This window comes from Triticum dicoccoides, chromosome 4B (genome assembly GCF_002162155.2).
Source record: "Triticum dicoccoides isolate Atlit2015 ecotype Zavitan chromosome 4B, WEW_v2.0, whole genome shotgun sequence".
NCBI classification, from domain to species: domain Eukaryota; kingdom Viridiplantae; phylum Streptophyta; class Magnoliopsida; order Poales; family Poaceae; genus Triticum; species Triticum dicoccoides.
In genome coordinates this window covers 527945201-527960786 of record NC_041387.1, presented here as the reverse complement: position 1 = coordinate 527960786, position 15586 = coordinate 527945201, and the positions used below count along the sequence as shown (strand labels likewise).

At 44.2% G+C, this 15586-nt stretch overlaps 1 non-coding gene across 1 annotated transcript; it reads left to right on the top strand.

Moving 5' to 3' along the window:
• Positions 1-8641: 8641 nt before the first annotated feature.
• LOC119296617 lies at positions 8642-8803 on the top strand. The gene has a single exon (XR_005145339.1). It is a non-coding gene; the product is annotated as a U1 spliceosomal RNA (small nuclear RNA).
• The last annotated feature ends 6783 nt before the right edge of the window (positions 8804-15586 follow it).

Sequence of the window (15586 nt, the reverse complement as noted above, 5' to 3'; positions counted from 1 at the left end):
ATGTTCCCTATGCTTCAGCCATAGGCTCTATCATGTATGCAATGCTGTGTACCAGACCTGATATATGCTTAGCAATAAGCTTGGCAGGAAGGTACCAAAGTAATCCAGGAGTGGATCACTGGACAGCGGTCAAGAACATCCTGAAATACCTGAAAAGGACTAAGGATATGTTTCTCGTATATGGAGGTGACAAAGAGCTAGTCGTAAATGGTTACGTCGATGCAAGCTTTGACACTGATCCGGACGATTCTAAATCGCAAACCGGATATGTGTTTTTATTAAACGGTGGAGCTGTAAGTTTGTGCAGTTCTAAACAAAGCGTCGTGGCGGGATCTACATGTGAAGCGGAGTACATAGCTGCTTCGGAAGCAGCAAATGAAGGAGTCTGGATGAAGGAGTTCATTTCCGATCTAGGTGTTATACCTAGTGCATCGGGACCAATGAAGATCTTCTGTGACAATACTGGTGCAATTGCCTTGGCAAAGGAATCCATATTTCACAAGAGGACCAAGCACATCAAGAGACGCTTCAATTCCATTCGGGACCAAGTCCAAGTGGGAGACATAGAGATTTGCAAGATACATACGGATCTGAATGTTGCAGACCCGTTGACTAAGCCTCTCTCACGAGCAAAACATGATCAGCACCAAGACTCCATGGGTGTTAGAATCATTACTATGTAATCTAGATTATTGACTCTAGTGCAAGTGGGAGACTGAAGGAAATATGCCCTAGAGGCAATAATAAAGTTATTATTTATTTCCTCATATCATGATAAATGTTTATTATTCATGCTAGAATTGTATTAACCGGAAACATAATACATGTGTGAATACATAGACAAACATAGTGTCACTAGTATGCCTCTACTTGAACTAGCTCATTGATCAAAGATGGTTATGTTTCCTAACCATAGGCATGTGTTGTCATTTGATTAGTGGGATCACATCATTAGGAGAATGATGTGATTGACTTGACCCATTCCGTTAGGTTAGCACTTGACCGTTTAGTATATTGCTATTGCTTTCTTCATGACTTATACAAAGTTCCTGCAACTATGAGATTGTGCAACTCCCGTTTACCGGAGGAACACTTTGTGTGCTACCAAACGTCACAACGTAACTGGGTGATTATAAAGGTGCTCTACAGGTGTCTCCGAAGGTACATGTTGGGTTGGCATAATTCGAGATTAGGTTTTGTCACTCCGATTGTCGGAGAGGTATCTCTGGGCCCTCTCGGTAATACTCATCACCTAAGCCTTGCAAGCATTGTAACTAATGAGTTAGTTATAAGATGATGTATTATAGAACGAGTAAAGAGACTTGCCAGTAACGAGATTGAACTAGGTATTGGATACCGACGATCGAATCTCGGGCAAGTAACATACCGATGACAAAGGGAACAACGTATGTTGTTATGCGGTTTGACCAGTAAAGATCTTCGTAGAATATGTAGGAACCAATATGAACATCCAGGTTCCGCTATTGGTTATTGACCGAGAATAGTTCTAGGTCATGTCTACATAGTTCTCGAACCCGTAGGGTCCGCGCGCTTAACGTTACGATGACAGTTTTATTATGAGTTTATAAGTTTTGATGTACCGAAGTTTGTTTGGAGTCCCGAATGTGATCACGGACATGACGAGGAGTCTCGAAATGGTCGAGACACAAAGATTGATATATTGGACGACTATATTAGGACACCGGAAGTGTTCCGGGTGATTTCGGAGAAAAACCGGAGTGCCGGAGGGGTTACCGGAACCCCCCGGGGAAGTATTGGGCCTTAGTGGGCCTGAGGGGAGAGAGAGGGCAACAGCCCAGGAGGTGGCGCGCCCCCTCCCAAGGGGAGTCCGAATTGGACTAGGGGAGGGGGGCGCGGCCCCTCTTTCCCTCTCCATCTCCCCCTCTTTCCTTCCCCCTTCCTCCTTCCTAGTTGGACTAGGAAAGGGGAGTCCTACTCCCACTAGGAGGAGGACTCCCCCCTCCTTGGCGTGCCCCAAGGGCCGGCCGGCCTCCCCCCTTGCTCCTTTATATACGGGGGCGGGGGGCACCCCATAGACACACAAGTTGATCTACGGATCGTTCCTTAGCCGTGTGCGGTGCCCCCCTCCACCATATTCCACCTCGGTCATATTGTCGCGGAGTTTAGGCGAAGCCCTGCGCCGGTAGAACATCATCATCGTCACCACGCCGTCGTGCTGACGAAACTTATCTCCCGAGATTCGCTGGATCGAAGGCCGGAGATCGTCGTCGAGCTGAACGTGTGCTGAACTCGGAGGCCCCGTACGTTCGGTGCTTGGATCGGTCGGATCGTGAAGACGTACGACTACATCAACCGCGTTGTGCTAACGCTTCCGCTTATGGTCTACGAGGGTACGTGGACGAACACTCTCCCCTCTCGTTGCTATGCCATCACCATGATCTTGCGTGTGCGTAGGAAATTTTTTGAAATTACTACGTTCCCCAACAATTTATTGATTTGACACAAGGGGAGGCAAAGAATATTCACGAGTATTAGCAGTTGAGTTGTCAATTCAACCACACCTGAAAGACTTAATATCTGCAGCAAAGTATTTAGTAGAAAAGTAGTATGATAGTAACAGAAACAGTGGCAATAGTAGCAGTAGCAGTTTTGTGGTGATTGTAACAGTAGCAACAACAAAAGTAACTTAGCAAAGATCAATATGTGAAAAGATCGTAGGCATTAGATCAGCAATGGATAATTGTGTTGGATAATATTCATCATGTAGCAGGTATAACCTAGGGCGACACAAAACTAGCTCGAATTCATCGGTTTAATGTAGGCATGTATTCCGTATATAGTCATACGTGCTTATGGGAAAGAACTCGCATGACATCTTTTGTCCTTCCCTCCTGTGGTAGTGGGGTCCATAAAGAAACTAAGGGATATTAAGGCCTCATTTTAATAGAGAACCGGGACAAAGTATTAGCACTTAGTGAATACATGAACTCCTCAAACTACGGTAATCACCGAAAAGAATCCCAATTATTGTCACCTTGGGGTATGCGGATCATAACTCGTAATAGGTGTCTACAACTTGAAAGATACGATCAAGAACTCAAATATATTGATGAGAACATAATGGGTTCAGATCTGAAATCATGGCACTCAGGTCCTAGTGACAAGCATTAAGCATAGCAAAGTCATCGCAACATCAATCTCACAACATAGTGGATACTAGGGATCAAGCCCTAACAAAACTAACTCGATTACATGATAAATCTTATCTGACCTATCACCGTCCACCAAGCCTACAAATAAATTACTCACTCCCGGCGGTGAGCATCATGAGATTGGTGATGGAGGAAGGTTGACTATGACGATGGTGACGAATTCCACCCTTCGGAGCCCCGAACAGACTCTAGATCGGCCCTCCCGATGAAGAACAGGAGGTGGCGGCGGCTCCGTATCATAAAATGCGATGAATTCTTCTCTCTGATTTTGTCTCCGCGAGTAGGTATATATGGAGTTGGACTTAGGGTTGTCGGAGCTCCAGGGGGCCCACAAGCCTGGGAGGCGCGCCTTGGGGGGTAGGCGCGCCCCAGAGCTTGTGGCTCCTCGGTGCCCCCTTCTGGTATCTTTTTCCACCAATATTTTTTATATATTACAAAAATTCTCCGTAAGTTTTCAGGTCAATCCGAGAACTTTGATTTCTACATAAAAACAACAACATGGCAATTCTGCTGAAAACAACGTCAGTCCGGGTTAGTTCCATTCAAATCATGCAAATTAGAGTCCAAAATAAGGGCAAAAGAGTTTGGAAAAGTAGATACGATGGAGACGTATCACTTATCAATTGCCATTCTATTACGTGTCGCCTATAGTGTCCAAGCTAACGTTGCATACACAAGCCAGAATAGGCGCCGCTTCCACGGGTCTGGTTGGCTCTGGTTCGAAGGAACCCAGTCAAGTCCACGACCTCCCAGTCATGCCCTAGAGCATCCTAGACGAAACTTCAGAGAACTCTCGCCGTCGTGCAAGAGAAAATGATGTGGGCACCCGTCTTTGGGACATCACAAAGGGGACACATGCCATTACCTAGGTCGTGCCTCTTCAAAACCTCCGTCCCAAATGGGAGTCAATCCCTCAATAATTCCCACACAAAAATCTTAATTGTCAAGGGCAAAGGTACTTTCCAAACATGATAAGCCCATAGAATAGTCGGCGTATGACACAGAGCATGGTATGTCGAACCAACGGAGAAAACACCCGAAGGTGAGATACTCCAGGATACGGTGTCCGGATAATCCGCGAGCACCGGTGGTAGAGTAGCCCGCAAACTCTATTGTCTTCGCTTGTCCAAATGACCGTCGGAACAAGATTATCTAATGGCCATTTTGGGCAGCCGTCGAGACCAACACCATCGGATCCGTGCAGATGGCATACAAGTTTGGGTCCCTTACATAGTGGGACTCCACCAACCCATGGATCAAGTCAGAATAGAGTCCCTCTCCATTGTCGATACAGAAGGAAACCCCTAGGCAGATTTCCTGCTAGATCCGTTGGATGGACTTCCAGAACCGGGATCCCTTCATGAGCGAGCAAGCAAGGAGGGGCTCGCCCCGCAAATACTTAGCATGAAGAAGCTATAACTACAACCCTCCTCGCCTCGAATGATCCACCAAACCCAACACAACATGAGGGCCATGTTCATGTGACAGGAAACAAGTATGTCTATCCCTCCCAGGTCATTTGGCATACAAATTTTGACCCACTTCATCATATGGTATTTTTGTCGGCCATTCGCCACCTGCCGGAAGAACTTATCAAATGAGCTATTTACCCCCTCCAGCAGATATAAACCCCATCATATAAATGGGGAGGCTGGAGACGTTAGAGTCAATCAGGACCGACTTAGTTCCTTTTGAAGTAAAATGTCCATACCAAGGTTCTACCCGAGACGCGACCCGTCCCATAAGTGGGTCGAACTCCCTCAGCACATCCCTTGAGTCAACAACGATATCCTCAAATATGTTATGGGAAAGGAGGGCAGCTTGCAATTTAGGTTGTCTGCAATCTGCTATTGCTCGGCCTTAGAGTATCCTTATACCACCACCTCGTTTTTGTCAGTTAATCTTAAGGCCAGACATGGCCTCGAAACATAGGAGGAAATTAAAATTGACAATGTCAAGGTCCGGGCCCTCCACCTCAATCATGGCATCATCTACATACTAAAGATGTGCGACACCACCCCTAGGGACCAGGTGCCCACCCATGCCAGTGAGATGTCTAACCACCCTAGGTTTTGTCGAGTATGATCACTAGGGCATCGACCACGAGGTTAAATAAGACATGGGAAATAGGGTCCCCTTTCCTCACACCCTGGACAACCTAAAGAAGGGTCCAACCTCCCCATTTATATTAATCATCGTGTTGTCACTCCGAACAAACTGCATGATCCAAGAGCACCACTGGTCGTCGAACCCCCTATGCTCAAGCACCAACCGCAGAAATGACCAATCGAGGCGGTCATATGCCTTTTAGAAATCAAGCTGAAGGAAAACACCCTTATGACTGCGCGGCAGATGAGGGTGACATGGGATGCAAGCCCATGGACGAGGGGATCGAGCACGGGGGCTCTCGCTCATCACTGCATGTGTGTGTGGCGGCTTTATGGAAGATGCCATGTACAAAAATAAAAATGGTGGGACATTTTGTATGACTTTATGGAATATTTCCAACCCAAAAAAGTGGTTCCAAAAATTTAGGAGAAGTTAAATTCAAACTTATTTGACTCGAAGCAAATGAGTTTGAATTGAGGCTAGCTTTCAGAATGTCCAAAAAAAATCATCCAAGTTTTCAATGGAGCTTGGGAAGAAGATGAAAGAAATGTCACAATGTTTGGGGACCAAATTTGATGTAGAGAAGACATGGGAATTAAATTGCAAGTGTATTTATGGGTGATCCCAAGTTAATGGAATGGTTTATTATAGCTCCCTAAAATACTGGGAGGATATATTCATAGGTTATATAGAGAACCAACATGTGAAATCCTGCTATTTAAATAGATCAAAAGATCTATGCAATTTATTTATTTGAGGAACATTTGGGTTGGAAAATTTAATGACATGTTGTAATGCAAAAAAGTATAGCACAAGCAATTTAATAATTATTATGGAAAGAATCAGCCTCGGCCTGTCACGAGAAGCTAGAATGAACTTGAAACTCTGGCTTGTAATATTCTTTAGCATGTTCCAAAGAGGAGCATTTGGATTTGGTGGGCTACAGTTTGTAATGGTTATGCAAGGATCGATTCCCGCTAGAGAACTAGTAATTACGACATCAATATCATTGTCATCATGCGTTGTGGCCGCTGAATTTTTAGGCTTTGACTTGACTTGTTCGATTGCTATGGAGGCACTGTCTTTGGATTCCCAGACTTCTTGAATATTTTCTTGTTAGGCTTCATACCACTAACATTATATGTTGAAGCTGCGGCAACTGATGCCACAACCTTACAATCATCGCTATCTGACTCGAGTTTATCTGAGTCTTCGCCAACGTATCCAGACATACTCACTCCTTTTCAGTTTATAAGGCTTATCTCAAATTTTTCGTTTTCCCGATTTAAAGAGCTCATCTCCATCTTCTATTGAGATTCCGAGGCGCATTAAATCTTTGCATGCAATATTAAAAAGGAACTTACCAATTTCAATGTTCACACTCATCCAGTGGCCAAGCATGCAAGCAGTATAATTAATCCACAGTAATGCATTAGTTTGATTTCGGTAGTTTTGTAAAATACGAGATATATTACTCCACTCATCATCTGCCTTGGTAGATAAGATTTCAGATTTGAGCCCTATAAACCGTAAAGGAGGGAGTATTATTCATATTTTCTTGTGCACTATCTACATTGTCAGAACCAGCTGTAGTGGAAGGATCATGCATAAATGCTCCATCAGCAGAGGAATCACTAAATATTTGCCATCGTGCATGCATCCACCGGTTAGATAGAAGCGTATAGACAATACACCGATTGAGATTCGTGAGATCTCCGGGCAGCTCGGCGAGTCCAAGTCAGCTACATCAACTATTCAGGGGTATTTCAACGGAGCAATAAGGAATCGTCCTGAGGAGGATGACGACTTGGATGAAAGATGCTATTTGGGCGTAGGTCACTGAATAACGCGCAGCCCCCAATGCCCCTTCCTTTCTTTCTGGGCTGACCCAATTACTCGCTTCCTTTCGCATGGAGTGATGCGGTAGTTTTTTCCAAAGAATCCTCGTTCGCTTTTTCTTTTTCTCTCTAAGTTTCTTCTTGTCCGGTTTTTTCTATTTTTTATTTATATATTTTTTTCTTTCATTTCCTGTTTTTCTTTTTTGTTTTTATTGAAATATGGGAACATTTTTTAAATTGAGAACCCTTTCTCAAAGTCATGAACTGTTTATTAATTCAATACATTTTTCAAATTCATGAACAATTTTGAAAATCATGAACACTTTTTAAATTTATGAATATTTATATAAAATATAGGAATAAGTTTTGGAATTCAGATCATTTTTTCAATTTGCAAATATATTTTGAAATCTGGGTATATTTTTTCAAATTTGTGGCAGTTTTTGAAATCCAGAACATTTTTTCTAATTCATGAACAGATTTTCAAATCCTGGATCAATTTCCAAATTTGCGAACAATTTTTATAATACGGGAACATTTTTCAAAAATGTGAATTTTTTCTGATATTCAAAACTATTTTCCAAATTTGCGAACACTTTTTAAAATCCTAGAAATATTCCTAAATTGTTTTTAAATCCAAGAACATTTTTTTTCAAATTTGAGAACATGTTTGGAAATTTGGAATATTTTATGGAATCCAAGAAGATTTTTCAAATTTGTGAATATTTTAAATTAATTTTTAAATCCCGAACTTGTTTAAAGAAGTAAAAACAAAAAGAAAAAGGAAAACACAAAAAACAAAGAAAACGAGGGGATACCGGCCCCGCATATGGGCCGGCCCAAAGCTGGTGCGAGGCAAGGGGGCTGTATGTTTCCTCTCTATTCCCCGCACAGGTCGATGAATAGGATGTTCTTAGGGGTCTGTTTTGTGTACTTGTGTTAATGGGCTATATGTACAACTGGTCTCTTGAATCCTCGGCCTTCCTGACGCCGATGGGGTTAGAAAATACTCCCTCCAATAAGTGTCTTGACTCTAGTATAACTTTGTACTAGAGTTAGTACAAAGTTGAGACACTTATTTTGGGACGGAGGAAATACTGGTTAGCCAACGTTAACGTGTGTGACTAGTTTGAACCTGGGGACTCAAAAATAAAAACCAGTTTGAACCTGGTACTACCTCCGTCCGGGTTTATTGGTCCCCATTGTATTTCATGCCAAATTTTGACCATAGATTAAACTAACAAAATATTCACGCATGTCACCAAACATTATATTTTTGAAAACTATGTTCAAATACGAATCCAATGAGATAATTTTTCTTGACATGCATTAACATTTTGTTAGTTAAATCTTTAGTCAAAATTTGGCACAAACTATAAAAAAGATCTATAAACCAGGACGGAGGTAGTAATTGCGTCTAGTTTAGTCCCATATGAAAAGATTGTGAAGATCTAATCAGGGAAGGCATCTATATAAGTGGAGGATCGGTCACTTTGAAACCTACTTACCTGGATGGGGTTTATGAGTGATCAATAAGGCTCATGGCCTAGATGAGTAGGTCATATTGCACTTTGTGAGTGTGTTGACCTATCGTCTCCTTTTTGTGGGAGTGTGGATGTCATAATTTATGATAGAGGGGCTATGCGTTCGCGCAACCCCTACCAAGTTTTCAAAGTAATTTTTATGTTGAATTTGAATAAAAGTGATCCAAGTTTTATGTATTCCTTTTGCTAACTTTCATGCTTTGGTAAACAATCAATAAATACTCCATCCGTTCCTTTTTACTTCGCATATAAGATTTGCGTCGAGTCAAACTTTACAAATTTTGACCAAATTTATATAAAAAAATATCAACATCTACAATACCAAATATATATAATATGAAACTGCATTCCATAATGAATCTAAAGATATTCCTTTGGCCCTGTAAATGTTGATACTTTTTTCTATAAGTTTAATCAAAATAGAGATATTTTGACTTCAGACAAACGTTATATGCAGACTAAAAAAACCGGAGGGAGTATGTCTAGTCGATCAGATCGACAACACACCAACCATATGCAAGTTGACGAAGAGTTTTCTTTATACTTCGAACCTCTTTCATTCATTCATGAGAATGGTGGCAACGTTTACAAGCATGGAGATTATAGAGTTCAGGGCATCTTCTAACGAAACATTAGGAGGATCATATGTAGCTACCTAGCTAGTTCATATGGGCGATACAATTTTCAGTTTGTGCCGTCATCTCTTACATGTCATGATGCTCTTGAATGTGGGATTTGGCTTGCATTGCGATGGAGTCATCTTTCTATCATCAATGAATCAGATTGCTTGGATGCTGTAAATCTAATGAAGAAGGGATATATGGACAGATCACGACGTAGACACATTCGCGTAGAAGTATGTGCTTTGTTGTGGGCAATTTGAAACTGCAGAATGATTTGGCTTTTAACAGAACAACAAATATTGATTTTTTTGCAGGTTATATTCCGAGCCACTGCGCTGATTCGTATGTGCTCGTTACTCACTCCGACAGAGGCCAGGGAGCGTTTGGTTACTGGATCTATCTGGTGAGAGATGGTAGCACGGGATATCTTCAACCGGTTTGGATGGCGGTCATGTAATAAGATAGGCAATTAGTTTTTCTATCTTTGTTATGCTAGCCGGTTGTGGCCTCTTGGCTTTTTTGTTTTTGGCGTTGTGACTCTTTGTGAGCTTGCCGTTACTTTATTTTCAGACTTTAAGACCTTATTGAACCTATTTGCTTTCTATAAAGGTGGCCGTATGCATCGTTCTGATGCAGAGGCCGGGGAGTCCTCCTTTTCGAAAAAAATGGACAGATCACGACATAGCAACATTGTACGTGAGATCAAACTACTCATGGAGCAATGAAATTATTTTATTACTCACACCCGGCGTCTTTTATTACTCACACCCGGCGTACTCAAAATGTCATAAGCCATCTAGTGGCAGCTTATGGTACGAATACCGGTCGGTGGTCGCACTCAAACCACAGTGTGGATGGGATCAGGTCCTAATGAGGTCGTTAGACAATGTAATTATGATTGTAATAATGCTACATGAGTAATAATACAAGTAATTTCCCGAGAAACAAGAGTAGACTGCTCAGCCAAGTGGTGAGTTGGACTAGTGGACATGCATCACGAGCACACCTCAAAAAATGACAAGCGCTTATGTGATGGTTGCAGCTTACGGGCGGCGCGCCGCTCAAGACCACACGACCAAACGAGTCAAACGACAAAGAAAAAGGTGGAAGACAGCCGTGAATGACAAGGACTTCGTCCAGATGTACTATACGTCGTAGATAGATGATACCATGCGCTTGTGCAACTTTTGCTTTGATAACGTGTTGCGTAGGTGACCACTGCTCGGTAGACGATCAACAGTTGTGGAAGGCCTTGTGGAAACTGAATGTCATACCAAAAGTGAGGATCTTTTGGTGGAGAGTTTTTCGTGGGATTCTTCCAGATGAAGCTACTCTCAACTATCGTCATATTGCATCAATTAGTCGGTGCAAAGTTTGCTTAGCGATGAGGGATGGAGCATGCTCTAATCCATTGTTCTCATGCGCAACGATTCTGGGATGAGGCCTGCGCATGGTTTGGTATACGTTTACCACGCCTCCATCCGGACTCATGGGCTCGCGACATTACATGTGACACCAGGTTCTCTGATGATGACTGAGCCAAAATTACCACTGTCATGTGGTCAATATGGCACTCTCGGAACCGAGTCAAGCATGGCGAAGAGGGGAGGGATCCAACATCAACGATCAGAGCTATCAAGGAGGCCCTTGCTATACTGCATCTTCCACGAAGTGCAGCCACTATTTTACCTGGTTATGGCTGGAGGCCACCTGAGGATACTACTATCAAAATCACGACGGATGGTGCACTGAACTTTGCTGAGGAACGGGGCGGCGCAGGTGGTGTTCCCGTTCTTCTTCGGCCTTGATAGGTGCTTGGTGCAAGCCATACATGGGGATTTCAGACCCTTTGATCATGGAGGCTTTCTCTCTGCGAGACGGAGTTTTATTTGCCACCCTACGAGGAATCTCGCATGTGATAATGGAAGTTGACTGCGCGGAGTTAGTGACACTCTGGAACACTCGACACAATTCTCGTTCAATTGTGGCTCCCATTCTACTAGAAATAGGAGAGCTTAGTACTCATTTTGTTTCTTTTGATATTCAGCATATTAGTAGATCAGCAAATTTACCGGCGCATCTTTGTGCGAAGCACGCTTGCACTCTGAATGTGACCGACTGCTGGATGGATGTAACTCCTAGCTTCCTAGTGACCAGCCTTATGGCTGACTGTCCTAGGACTGCTCTTTTTTGAATAAAGCTCTCTGAATTGCCCGTAAAAAAAGGTGACCACTGCTCGGTCATAGCACGGCCCCCTTCGTTGATTAGAATCGGGCGTTTCGCACACCGAGGCTGGGTCTGTGCGTGGCGGAGGACAAAATTGTGGGCAGCGCTGGGCTGCAATGCAATGGACCACCGCTCTTGGTCATGCGTGAACCAACCTGTGATTGGATGGTTAGAAGGACAGTGGTATTTTCAGTCTATCGGGGTTTAAATCCTGATGCTCGCATTATTTTTGAATTTACTTCAGGATTTACGGCGATGCGCTTTTAGTGGTAGGAGACGTTCCTGTCGACGACGAGGCACCTACAGTAACTTCGTAAATCTTAAGGTGATATTGCTCACTCAAGATGATATGTCGGCTCAGTCTTTCGGAGGTGCTCATAGGGGTAGGGTGTGCGTGTGTGCATTTATAGGGGTGAGTGTATGCGCGTATGTATGAGCTCTTGCGTCTGTACTGTGTTCAAAAAACGCTCTTGGCCATGCAACACGGGGAAATTGTCGTTCCTTACTCTGGTACCGGACCCAAGCGAGACGTCCCGCCCCGGCTTGTGTGACTAGATGGAAAGTGCGGCTTGCCGCACCCCGCACCCCTGCCAGGTGTGGTCACATATAACCTGACACGGTAGGTCACGCTTCAAATTCGATAGGTTTACATGTTAAGAAACTGAGAATGCCTTCATAGATAACATAAGTGTGTCCAATACATGGCATCCATCCAAACTGGACCAAAAGGCAGTGCAATATGTTACAGCAAAGGCTTAGCAGCATTTTGATTCCAAAAGTAAACCAACATGATGAGTCGTCACAAATTAAATACGGTAGTTCAACAATTATATAGACAAAGGGATCCATAAGGCCCGTGCAATATAAAGAACCCAAGTAGCTGCCATGTAACCTAATATTTGATAGCTTTGTCAGGTCATCCCATTGCTCAGCTCTTGCTTGACATGATATATGAATCTGTCACGATTATACAATTTAACCAATAAAATCACAGGAAGCATTTGCATAATAGTATGAGTCCAATGACAATTATAAGCAATTATAATGAAAGAACGGTCATGTACTATTACACCATGTCAGTGTGTTACTCCAGATAGTGAGAAGTCCATGTCCACGGGAATCACTTGCTAGTAGACCAAATCTTTGACCTGGAGAGTGCACCAAGCGAGTACCTTCGATTGGCTCTTCTTTAATAGCTCCGTAGCGTCCAGATCATTCAACATGTCCTCGGCGTCGTAGGTGACATACTTGAATTTGATCCGCCCAACAACTTCCCCGTCTCTTCCTCCTCGGGCGCATCTATAATCCACATCGTGTAAACAGCTTCTAGATCTTGCATCTTATCCACCATGGCATCAACATCGTCTTTAGACCTCCACAACCAGGCGGCCTCCTCCGTGGTGGGTTCACCAAGCTTGTTCGCGATTTTTCCCCCTAGCATATGTCTTGATGCATCCTGGTTGGAGATCCTTTTCCCGAGTGATCAAACATGTTGTACGGCCTGCTAAAAAAGAACAGGGCTTGGTTATTACTGTTCATATAATATTCTTATCAACTGAAGCAGACTAAACATGTATATATCTATATATGCAACAACAAATACCTCTACCCTCTGGTAATCTCTTATAATCAATTCACCAACTCACTAATACTCATATATAGATAACAACAGAGCTATGCACTCCTTGACTAAATACTCATATATAGACAGTGGGATGCTCGGTTGTAAAGGGAAATCACAGTCATGATGCTATAGGAAACTAAGTCCCAACCTATACTACCTTCTATTGGGGAACGTTGCAGAAAATTAAATTTTTTCCTACGGTTTCACCAAGATCCATCTATGAGTTCATCTAAGCAACGAGTCAAGGGAGTGAGATTGCATCTACATACCACTTGTAGATCGCGTGCGGAAGCGTTCAAGGGAAGGGTCATGATGGACTCGTACTCGCCGTGATTCAGATCACCGATGACCAAGTGCCGAATGGACAGCACCTCCGCGTTCAACACACGTACGGGACGGGAGATGTCTCCTCCTTCTTGATCCAGCAAGGGGGAATGAGAGGTTGATGATGATCCAGCAGCACGACGGCGTGGTGGTGGATGCAGCAGAACTCCGGCAGGGCTTCGCCAAGCTGCTGCGGGAGGAGGACGAGGTGTAGCAGGGGGAGGGAGGCGCCAATGCACAGGGTGCGGCTGCCCTCCCCCTTGCCCTCCTTTATATAGGCCCCCAGGGGGGCGCCGGCCCTGGGAGATCCAATCTCCCAAGGGGGGCGGCGGCCAGGGGGGTGGAGTGCCCCCCAAGGCAAGTGGGGCGCCCCCCCACCCTAGGGTTTCAACCCTAGGCGCAGGGGGTGGGCCAAGGGGGGCGCACCAGCCCACTATGGGCTGGTTCCCCTCCCCACTTCAGCCCTTGGGGCCCTCCGGGATGGGTGGCCCCACCCGGTGGACCCCCGGGACCCTTCCGGTGGTCCCGGTACAATACCGGGTGACCCCGAAACTTTCCCGATGGCCGAAACAACACTTCCTATATATAGTTCTTTACCTCCGGACCATTATGGAACTCCTCGTGATGTCCGGGATCTCATCCGGGACTCCGAACAACATTCGGTATGCTGCATACTCATATTCATACAACCCTAGCGTCACCGAACCTTAAGTGTGTAGACCCTACGGGTTCGGGAGACACGTAGACATGACCGAGACGACTCTCGGGCAATAACCAACAGCGGGATCTGGATACCCATGTTGGCTCCCACATGCTCCTCGATGATCTCATCGGATGAACCACGATGTCGAGGATTAAACAACCCCGTATTCAATTCCCTTTGTCAATCGGTACGTTACTTGCCCGAGACTCGATCGTTGGTATCCCAATACCCCGTTCAGTCTCGTTACCGGCAAGTCACTTTACTCGTACCGTAATGCATGATCCCGTGACCAAACACTTGGTCACTTTGAGCTCATTATGATGATGCATTACCGAGTGGGCCCAGAGATACCTCTCCGTCATATGGAGTGACAAATTCCAGTCTCGATCCGTGTCAACCCAACAGACACTTTCAAAGATACCTGTAGTGCACCTTTATAGTCACCCAGTTACGTTGTGACGTTTGATACACCCAAAGCACTCCTACGGTATCCGGGAGTTACACGATCTCATGGTCTAAGGAAAAGATACTTGACATTGGAAAAGCTCTAGCAAACGAACTACACGATCTTGTGCTATGCTTAGGATTGGGTCTTGTCCATCACATCATTCTCCTAATGATGTGATCTCGTTATCAACGACATCCAATGTCCATAGCCAGGAAACCATGACTATCTGTTGATCAACGAGCTAGTCAACTAGAGGCTTACTAGGGACATATTATGGTCTATGTATTCACACGTGTATTACGATTTCCGGATAATACAGTTATAGCATGAATAAAGACAATTATCATGAACAAGGAAATATAATAATAATCCTTTTATTATTGCCTCTAGGGCATATTTCCAACAGTCTCCCACTTGAACTAGAGTCAATAATCTAGTTACATTGTGATGAATCGAACACCCATAGAGTTCTGGTGTTGATCATGTTTTGCTCGCGAGAGAGGTTTAGTCAACGGATCTGCGACATTCAGATCCGTATGTACTTTGCAAATATCTATGTCTCCATCTTGAACATTTTCACGGATGGAGTTGAAACGACGCTTGATGTGCCTGGTCTTCTTGTGAAACCTGGGCTCCTTGGCAAGGGCAATAGCTCCAGTGTTGTCACAGAAGAGTTTGATCGGCCCCGAGGCATTGGGTATGACTCCTAGGTCGGTGATGAACTCCTTCACCCAAATTGCTTCATGCGCTGCCTCCGAGGCTGCCATGTACTCCGCTTCACATGTAGATCCCGCCACGACGCTCTGCTTGCAGCTGCACCAGCTTACTGCTCCACCATTCAACATATACACGTATCCGGTTTGTGACTTGGAGTCATCCAGATCTGTGTCGAAGCTAGCGTCAACGTAACCCTTTACGACGAGCTCTCCGTCACCTCCATAAACGAGAAACAT